Below are 10,142 nucleotides of genomic sequence, written 5' to 3' on the forward strand. Positions count from 1 at the left end.
CGCAGATAGCAATCCAAGACAGCCTGGATGAGAAATCACATGGCTGACTGTAAACAAAGCAGTTATGCAACAATCTGAGATTCATGCACACTGCCAGGAGGCACTCTCTGACCCACTATGAACCATCCCATAGCTGCACAGCACAGGGTGAGCTGCACATAGGGTCTGAGTGTGGGATGGGGAGGGTGGGTCACAACAAAAAAAAAAAAAAAGAAAAAAAAAAACTGGATCCCATTTAGACCTGTGGGGACGGCTGGTGGAGCCCATCCCCCCTGATGTGACTCATGTTTCCCCGCTCAGTGTTGCCTGCTTCCCGCACAGAAGGGGGCGGGAAGAGGGGGGGAAAGAAGCGCCATAATAATAATAATAATAATAATAATAATAATAATGCAAACACTGTGTTAAAAAGCAATCACGTGCTGTCATTCATTAGAAAAAGCAACATGCTTTTATGAGGCGTGTGAGGAGTCACCACTACTCTAAAAAACTTGGAAGGCAAGAGGGGGGATGTTGACACGAGAAAAAGTAGCAACAAGGAGCAACGTCCATGTGTCTTTTATATTGTTGCCTGCACATCTTTCTGAGCGTGCACGGGGACGAACTACCTGGCGAGGCTGCTGGGAACTAAAGTGAGCAACAAGGTTGTTGCATCTGAGGCTGATGACAAACCAAAGCAAAGAGAGGACGCGCCGCATCGTAGCGTACAATCATAATACTGGCTGTGCAAATGAGAGAAGGTGATGCTCTGAATCCTGCCTCGCAAAGAGCAAGAAAACACGTCACACCGCATGGCTCTTTATTTGTTGACAAGCCAAACTCCAGCGCCGGATGGAAATTTGGGGGGGTTAATAACAGGCCGGTGCTGCGGCAGCTTACTTGCCCCCTCTTGCAAGTTGCCTTGCCCGAAATTGTAGGGGCTAGCTCCCGGAGCTAATGGCTCTGCTAGGCTATAATGTAACTGAGGAAGAGCGAGAAAGCACATTCACCTCCGTTAGCCGCTAATGCCCATCCCCCAACCAACCAGTCTTCCCCTGTCTGCGTCCACCATCTTTAATCTGTGCTCCGTCTCCCTTCCCACCGCACAAAACACGACAAAAACACAAGACACTCACCTTTAACGACCATCCCCGAATCGATTATCACCTTCCGGAATAATAAATCGATTTTCGTTTTAATATTGTGCGTATTTTAATATTGAAAATTGGCCGTGCGAGCGGAACCGCGCCTTGAGAGAAGAGCAGCAATCCTAAACCGCCATCTGGTGGTATTTTCCTCTCTGTGATGCAGCGGGAGCGGCGCAGCCTCAGACCGAGACACAGCTGCCCCCTGGCGGACACACTGAGCCGCGTCGGGCACGCGCCTCAGGATGGGGGTGCACGAGCACGGGAAAAGGGAGGGACCGCAAAGACCCCGCAACACAACACTCGCGGGGACGCGCACAGGAGAAGAGAGGCTCCCCCCTTTTTTCTCTCCCTCTCTCTCAGCTCAATTATTAATTTGTCAAGGCTGTCTAATTGAAATGTAAAGCACTCTGAAGGGTGTGACTCAGAAAAACAACACGCGGTTATTACCTTTAATACACATTGTATTAGAATAAAACCACTGTGGCTTTAAATAAGTCACAAAATCCTTAAATAACACCAGAGGAGATTAAAAGATATATTCATGAGATATAATAGAGCCTGTCTAAACTGCAGGGCTGCAAATAATTATGGTTTTATTCTTTATCTGTGTTTTAATTTCTCCATTTATCATTTAGCGTGTTATAATGCTATAAAAAAGAAAAATAGAGCCCAATCAATATATATGTTGGCCAATATTATCGACCGGCCTTGCAATCATCTTTTGCAAAACCACAGGTAAGTTCAAACGTTCCTGTGTTCTTCTGTTTCTTCTGTTTCTTTATGTTGCAATCTTTATTTAGGTTGAATTTTCTCCTTCTCTCGTCACAACTCAAACACCCCTTGGTCAGGCTTAGGAAAACATCATGGTTTGGCTGAAAATGCCTGTTTTGTTTGCCGCAGTCACATGTAAGCATGGTCCGTCTTCCCATGAAAAACAGCCGCATAAACAATAACCCCAGGTGTCCTTAAAAATATCCCCCTTGTGTGACTCGGACTGCCGTCTGCCATTTAGCGGCCTTGTTGGATGCAACGACGCCACCGCCGTCCCCTCCATGTCCGGATGTAAAAGTCAGCCGATAAGTATATAATGAGACCGTGATTGATACAAATGTCAACCTTGGATGTATCTGTGGTTTTTGCAGAAAGGTTAATTCCTAACATTATATCCTGCATGGCGACTGGGCTGGGTATGGCTTATTACGGATATATTGGTATCTGGAAATGTTGCCCGATATGCATCATTTTTAAAAATTCTTGTAGCGACTATAAATTAGTTATCCCAGTAATTTTCGTGTTTCAGCGCATTGGGGTTCGATTCCAGCCTGTGGCCCTTTGATGCATATCATCTTCTCTCTCTGTCTCTGCCCAATTTCCTGTGAAACATTTTTTTCTTAAATAAAGCTAAAACATCATCTTTAAAAAACAAAAAGTTTATTGTTATTTGAGGTATCATTGCAAAACAATTAGTATATAACAGCAAATATATCGATATCTCTTTTTTTGCTACCTAAAATTGGGAGCAGCATCAGCCCCAAAATCTAATATCGGTCGTTCTCTAGTGAAAAACAATAATCACACTTTTACGGAGGCAAAAGTGAGGTCTTCAAATGTCTTGATTTGAGTCCAAAACCCCAAGAAGTTTTATTTATGTCGAAGAAAAGCTGCAAAACTTCACACTGAAGAAGCTGGAAGCAGTAAACGTTTGTTATTTTTAAAGTGACTGAAACAATGAATTATTTATCTAAGTAGATGCAGATCAATTTTTAATTTTCGCTCGACTAATCACTGCAGCTCTAATAAACTCACTGGGCGCATGTCCGCATAGAGATATGAAGGATTTTTCACCCAGCTTGCAGAGCACATCAGTGCATCAACGACCTTTGACCTGAGGTTTATGTTTGATGCTTTCTCCACCTCTCTCTCTCTCTCCGTCTTCTTCCACCTATGTCTCTCAACATTAAATGGAGAGAGGAAAAAGTAAATAGTGAGCGTGTGCCAATGGCCAAACTCCTATGCCATTCGTCTCCATGAGGTCTTTGGGCTGGAATTGGATGCGCATAAACCCAATTACAGAGTCTGGATGTGCGCACATTACTCAGACCCGCTCACGATGGTCTGATACTGCCAGAAAGAGAGAGATAGAGACAGAGAGGCTTCAGTTAATTATATTATTCCCACTTGAGAGTCATTAAGCAGAAATCAAACACCTGCATTATGAATGTGTGTGTGTGTATGTGTGTGTGTGTGTGTGTGTGTGTGTGTGTGTGTGGGTGAATGAGAAAAAACAAAGGATGACAAAAAGTCTTTTTTATTTCCATGTATCTTTGTAATAGATAAAGCAATGACGCACACACAAACACACGCAAGTGTACCGGGTGGTGCTTCATCTGACGGACGCACTGTTGTTTTGCCATAGCAACAGCACGTCTTCCTCATAAAAGCTGCAGCCAGATCCTCCCCTCAGGGTTATTTCACACACACACACACACATACAGAAACACACACACACACACACACACACACACGAATATTCAGACATTATTATTGTCTGATATTCTGGGTAATGAGGCATTCCACAGGTGCCGTGCGCATTGAACGATACAAAAAGCAATTACAAAGCTGCTCCTTTCATAATTCTTTTGAATAATCCTTTGATTAACATTTTCCAAAATAATGTGTGTATATTCTGACAAAACAAATGGGAAAAAGATGTTATAAAATATTTATTGTTTATTTTGTTTGTTCTGAAAACCCTGCTCATGCATTAAAGAGTATTTTTTTTTTTTTTTTTTACATATTTTGGTGTCTGAAAGACTAATAGGTGCAAAAGTTTTGTAAAAGTTACCGTGCATTAAAAGGTTAGTTTGGGTCTAAACTAACCTTTTATAAGACATACAATAACAACAAACTAAAGGTTTCCAGGCAGCGGTAGACCAGCAACTCACATGTTCTGCTTGGTAAAATGCCTGATTTTGTCCACGGAGTCTGGTGGCTTTGAAAAGAGCGATATAATAGCTGTTTTCTGGTTGAACAGAAAGGATTTGACTCTTTAGCAAAATGGTCCTGTTGTCAAACACTCAGAATAACAGTTTGAGCCTTTCAGTGGCAAAAACAAACACTGTTAGTGGGCGGACTAAGACGACAATTGCCCCACAACATTATGTTGCAGCCGCTGGATCCTGTTTCACGGCTGCTGTCTGAAGCACTCCACTGGGCCAATTTCAAATGCTGTTTTTCATTACTTGTTAGACTTACACACCAACCATTTTTAAAAAAAATAGGGCCAGTGCTTAAAAAATACCAGAGTTAACCTTAACATATATAGTATGTGAATGATATGACACTTTAAATACCTGTTCTGTCTCTGCCGAGTACACATGCTCATTTACAGAAGACCGGTTCACTCACAAGAGCCTGCTGTCTGGAGCTTTATGGACAAGTGCCACGTGAAAGGCCACTTCAGGGAACGCCTCAGTGATTGATGGCCAACATTTATATCTCCTCAGTTGCTCTGGAGATCCAAACCAGTGGAATAATCCACATGTCTGTTGTCTTGACGTGCTCTGTTGATTCACATAAAGAAAACAGCACAGCCCTTCCCCTTTCCTCTAATTACTGAGAGGTCAGCGGAGCGTATTTGACTGATTTGTAGTCAATACCTTCTCATAGCACTTAATATAAGATGCAATCACCTAGAAAGAAGCACTTCAGTGAGATATATGGGAGCTGTTATTAAACCATTTTCACTTGTTCCATTGGCAGATTTCTTTTTACTTATCACAAACAAGAAATAGCTTGTGTTAATTGTTTATTTCAGTTTTTGATGTGTCGTTTTTCCAGTGTTACGCCGGATCAATTCAGCAGGTCTGAGGCTCAGATGGTGGATGACTTGTTTATCGTTAGCTTGTTTTTATCTTTTTGCAGGTTATATGATCCATAAAAGAAAAAAACATTAATTCACTAATCCTCAAATCTCAAGGTAGCTGCTCCCGATGAAAGAATATCCCACTCGAGAGCAAATTACATTCTGTTCAACAACCAGAGGAACCAAAGATGCAAGAACTGGGTCAGAACAGGAGAGGTCACCATGATGTCTTTGTCCATGAAAATGAGTTACATCAGTGCCAGAAATTGATGTTTTTCGCCAGGCTGGAGGAGGATCTGGTGCATGTCGGAGTATCAGTGATAAGATGCTAAAATATCTTTGTATCAGCTGTGTTCTGAAACCATCTGCACACAATTTTTATTCAACAATATTTAATCCTCAGCACATGTAGAAGTTGTTTCTTGACCCAGGTTCGAATAATGACATTGTACCTTAAGAAATCTTCAACAATATATCAATTTTGAGACCAGGAGTGTCATTATTGAACATAATCAATATCTGTATGTTCTAAATGTAAAACTACACTTACACATATTGACCCACAGCATCGATGCAGTTTGAACCAACATACATTCATGAACAGATGAATAATTTAGTTGCATATTTATAACCCTGCACATTTAACCTCTTGCTGCATTCTCTCGTTTACGTCTGTGCGATTACACAGTTAATGTCTAACCTATATGCACTACTTGTGCGAGACTGTCTGGCTGAATATCTTCTTGTGCATTTTTTTTTCAACCATGTTCACACAAACCTAGCAAAGGGGGCTGTCTGTGCAGGGTGTTGCAATGTATTGCAGGGTTTATCTTTAGTTATGAGCTTTTCATTGTCCCCTTGGGCCCAAATCCTCAACATTACCTCTTAAACTCATTCTGCCAACACTTGTTAATATCAAGGTTAATCTGATTCACATCCATCCAGTAATGTAGGCGCTAACATTCAGACTACACCTTATCTTTTAAGCATGCATGGCGCGTGTTTATGTGTCGGGGTTACATAACCGGTAGACTTCCACGGTGTCTGCATCCAAACGTCTGGGTTGCGAGAGACAATTTTTGCCATACTCAATCAGAAGCATCCTCCATAATCTACAAAACTTATCCCAGGGCTGTAGCCATGGCAACAGAGGCTGTCTGGTGCGGTGTCAGCGCAGCGAAACCCTTTTAGGCTGTCAAGGTAATCACAGGTTATCACTCCAATAGTCAAGAGGACTGACAAACATCTCAAAACACAGGTGTCCGCGGGGGGAGGTGATGACGCCTGCATGGGCTCTTTATGTATGCAGGAACACTCTCGCTTGACGTAGTGAGAGGTCTGTTTTATCCCCTGCTCTGTCTCATCTCTGCCGAGGCTGTTGACTAACTGAGAGGCTTTACGTGGCCGTTCTACGTCTGTTCTATTTTTAATTTTTTACTCTGACCTTGCTCGCAGCTTTTCCCCCAAGGCTTTTTCTTTTTGTCCGCTGCTTTTCTGACACCCTGTTTCCAACTCCTGTCCTTCTGCCCTCTCTCCTCCTTTCCACCACTGTAGTGATGCAAAATGTATGAGGAGGCTGAGTGCTATATTAGCTGGGAAAAAGCCATTACAGTCTATCACAAACCTCACTTGTGAACCAGGAAGTCACATCCACCTCCCTCACTGGAACACACACACACACTTACAGATGGTCTAGTGGACAGAGCCAAGATTTTTTTTTTTTTTGCTGCAGTGTGTGTGTGTGTCATACACCACCAGCCCATAAGGCTCCTAATTTTGCAGAAGATCCTCATCTTAATCTCAACAGGGGTGTTCTGTTCACTTTTCTTTCCTGCTTCCCGTCTTCCTCCCCTCCACCGCGGAGGCTCGTTGATGAATGTGACCTGTCTGCGGCTGCGGTTCGCTTATTTCTGCTCTCATCAGCTCATGCTGTAATGAGAACAAGCGCTCAGACATCCAAGGACCCAAGCTTTGAATAATGGCATCCTGGTTATGCTTCATAAACACCGAACACCCCCAAAACAGGCCCATTTAATCCCCTGTGGCAGTCAGGGCGAGAGGATATTGATTGATACATCAGTGAATAGCTCCTGTTTATTTATTATAGAAAGCATCACTGTTAATTAAACTGTAAATTTAACGTCCATGATATGGGAGCCTATTTCAGCTAGTTAAATTTATATGATCATTTTGACTTTTTATGTCACGATTTCAACTTTTTATCTCGATTATGAATTTTTTATTCCATACTTCCATACTGATATGGTATACATATTTATCACTTTTTTTCCTTTAACTGGCAGGAATGGGCTTCCATACCATGAATATATGACTGACAGTCTGAGAATCATTATGTGGCCAACAAGTGTGAAACTGATAGAGAAACATCCCAGCCTACATGTGCTAACGTGTGAACATAAGTGAAAAACAGACAGATAATATGTGTTTGTGGTTTCATGCATGAAAACACAGATGAGGTTGCAGCAAAAAAGTGAAAGACACTAAACAAAAAGGCCAAATTTAGCGCAACGAAAGTCGACTTTTCCCCTTCCAGCTGCGGCTCTATCCTACCACACTCTATAATTCATCTCATCCTGAGCAGACATGGAGTAAAGAGAGGCAGAGAGCTTCTTGATTCTGGTTCTCTCAAACTCTCCACCCCTCCCCTCCTCCTCTTGCCTCCCTCATTCTCTCCACTTCCTCCCTGCTGTCAGCTCATCTCTGCTTCACTTAGCATATTCTTATCCCAGCAAGTCACCAACTCCTCCCCGGAGGCTGCACCTCCGAGTTCTGGATATGATGAACCGATTCCCAAAACCTGGCCGCGGAGTAATGGATGGGATTTATACAATGCCCTAAATAGATGTGTCTCTTATTCATCGTAACCATGGAAACACTAGATATTCCTCCTCATCCTCAGAGAAACAGCTGAAAGCAAATGCACGGATGATATGAAGAAAGAAAGAAAGAAAGAAAGAAAGAAGGAAAGAAAGAAAAATAATTGTTGTCAGTTAAATTCTGGACCACCATGCATCTCTCCGAGGAGCATTGCCGCTATGAAAACAGCCCCAGGACCAGGGCCAGCTCACGAGTACATTAACTTTTTCTACCAGTGCTCCATTTGTCCATATTGAACTCATTTTGAACAGCCAATTTGGGTGGCATTTCCAGGCCAATTATGTGATAACTTCACCCCCGTTGTGTTAAATAAGTAAACAGCACAACTTTAGAGTCTGACGTCCCTGATTTACATAATGCTATTCGTGATTTTTAAGGAGAGCGGGCCTCCTGAGGGTAAGCTCAGATTCTGTATTCTGAATGAGATGACGCACAGTATTCTTGAGCTCCAGCTTAAATTTGTCTTTAAATGATCGCCCATGATCCCTTTTATAATCCAACCAGACAGCAGATCTTTTGAAGGGTTGATAAGATATTCTCGAAGCGTTTTTTGTGATATGTGTATGGCTGCAGACCTCTAAGAAGCCCATACAATCATCTCATTCAGCTTGTATGGAAAGATTGGACAAGGCTGCCTGTCTGTCAGCCCACGTACCTTTCTGCCTCCTGGCGCTCTGTACTCAAAATGCATGACTGGAGTCTTCCACAAGGCTAGGTGGATATTTTTGCAAAAGCTATTAGCAAGCTAGCCGCACAACACTGGCAGAGAAAGAGCAGCAAAAATGTCCAAATTACTAACAAGCTAGCTTGACAGCGGTGAATCCTAACAAAAGCCATGTTCGTTCATCACAATAATGTGAGGTGTTTTTTGCCATGTGCGTGACACATGAGGTAGTTGGATATGGTTAGCGATGACAACAATGCGCTGCACTCACAGTACACAGCCGCTGAGCTGGTTGTTCAGCAATCAGTAGCACAAAGCACTCAGCCCCTGAGTCGTAGAATGAGTGAGCGACAGTAACAGCATTGTTCAGCGGCTAACGTTAGCACAAAACACACAGCCCCTGAGCATGGCTTACCCTGTAAGCACGAAGCACACACCTTCCTCAGTACATATTAACTGTCGCGTCGGGTAGCCTTTTGGACTGAGGTATGTTAATGACAGCTAATTTGCTAACAGAGTTGTTAATTTATGTAATTTTTAGACTTAAAAAGCGTAAAGTGAACTAGCCGCTAACACACCATCCTGCTGGCCAGCAAGAGCTATACGGCAGTCTCTCTGAAGGATCTTTCAGTTTGATTCATCAAAATTTAGCTTGCTCTTGCTGTTTCTAGAATCCTACCAACCCCAGCTTCAGTCAACAGTAAAAATGTGACCAGCGTTTACAGAGAAAGCTTTAAAGCAGCAGTGCGAAGAGGCTTGCAACGCATGGAAGTGATCTAAAAATGGCATCCTCACACACTTGAGCAACTTAAAGCTGCACTTATCAATATTTTTAAATCAATAATGGCTCAAGTGACCATGTGTAATTCAGAAGGGGTCGATTGTAGTGACAAACCCACAGAGAATTATCACCTGACTCAGTTCTCCTCAGCTCTAAGGAGCATTTTAGCATCTGTAACATCAGTTCACTGTTTTGGTTCAGTCTCACCGGTCTTGACAAATGCATTTTCAGCTACAACAGGCAGCTGTATTCGGTAAACCCTGACTGTGCACTGCCTGCTCACAACCAAACAGTGGACAGACAAATTTAGCAACTAGCTGGTGAACATAGTAGAGCATTAAGCTGCTAACGAGCCAGACAACTCCCTTAAGGAATTATTAAAGCTCAACCAGAGTTTGAAGGGAAATTAAGATTGGATTTACAGTTGTTGGGGGGGTCAGAGACATGACTCCAAATAACTGCTAACATTGCACTGTGTCTGCTTAATGTGTAATTAGGCAACTGTTTGCTTAGTGGTAAAAGTTGCCTCATTATCCGCAATAGACAATAGCCTGCAGCACAGATTATCCGTTAAGTGTTTGCAAATATAAAGTGACAGTGGTATCTGCACTGGCATCGTCACAGAGTGATGAGCTAATTAGTGAAATCTCCATTAATTGGTTGGCAAAGAAACCTGCAGACTCTCCATGGTGCTCACTTGGACAACACAGAAATAGAAAAAGCACAACATGTAGCGCAGAAACGGTTTGTTCCAACAAATGTTACTGACATTTATTGGCTGTATTATTTGTACAATCCAAATATCTGGGG

At 42.5% G+C, this 10,142-nt stretch overlaps 1 protein-coding gene across 1 annotated transcript in view; it reads right to left on the reverse strand.

Annotated features, from left to right (window-relative positions):
- LOC311274121 (cohesin subunit SA-1-like) overlaps positions 1-1,324 on the reverse strand; it is a 43,694-nt gene extending 42,370 nt beyond the window's left edge. Inside the window, exon 1 of the mRNA XM_084381542.1 lies at positions 1,113-1,324. The gene's annotated coding sequence lies outside the window, so the exon portion shown is untranslated. The remainder of the gene's footprint in view (positions 1-1,112) is intronic.
- Between the last annotated feature and the right edge of the window lie 8,818 nt (positions 1,325-10,142).

The sequence above is a fragment of the Pagrus pagrus genome, assembly GCF_965226575.1.
Source record: "Pagrus pagrus genome assembly, chromosome: 18".
NCBI lineage: Eukaryota > Metazoa > Chordata > Actinopteri > Spariformes > Sparidae > Pagrus > Pagrus pagrus.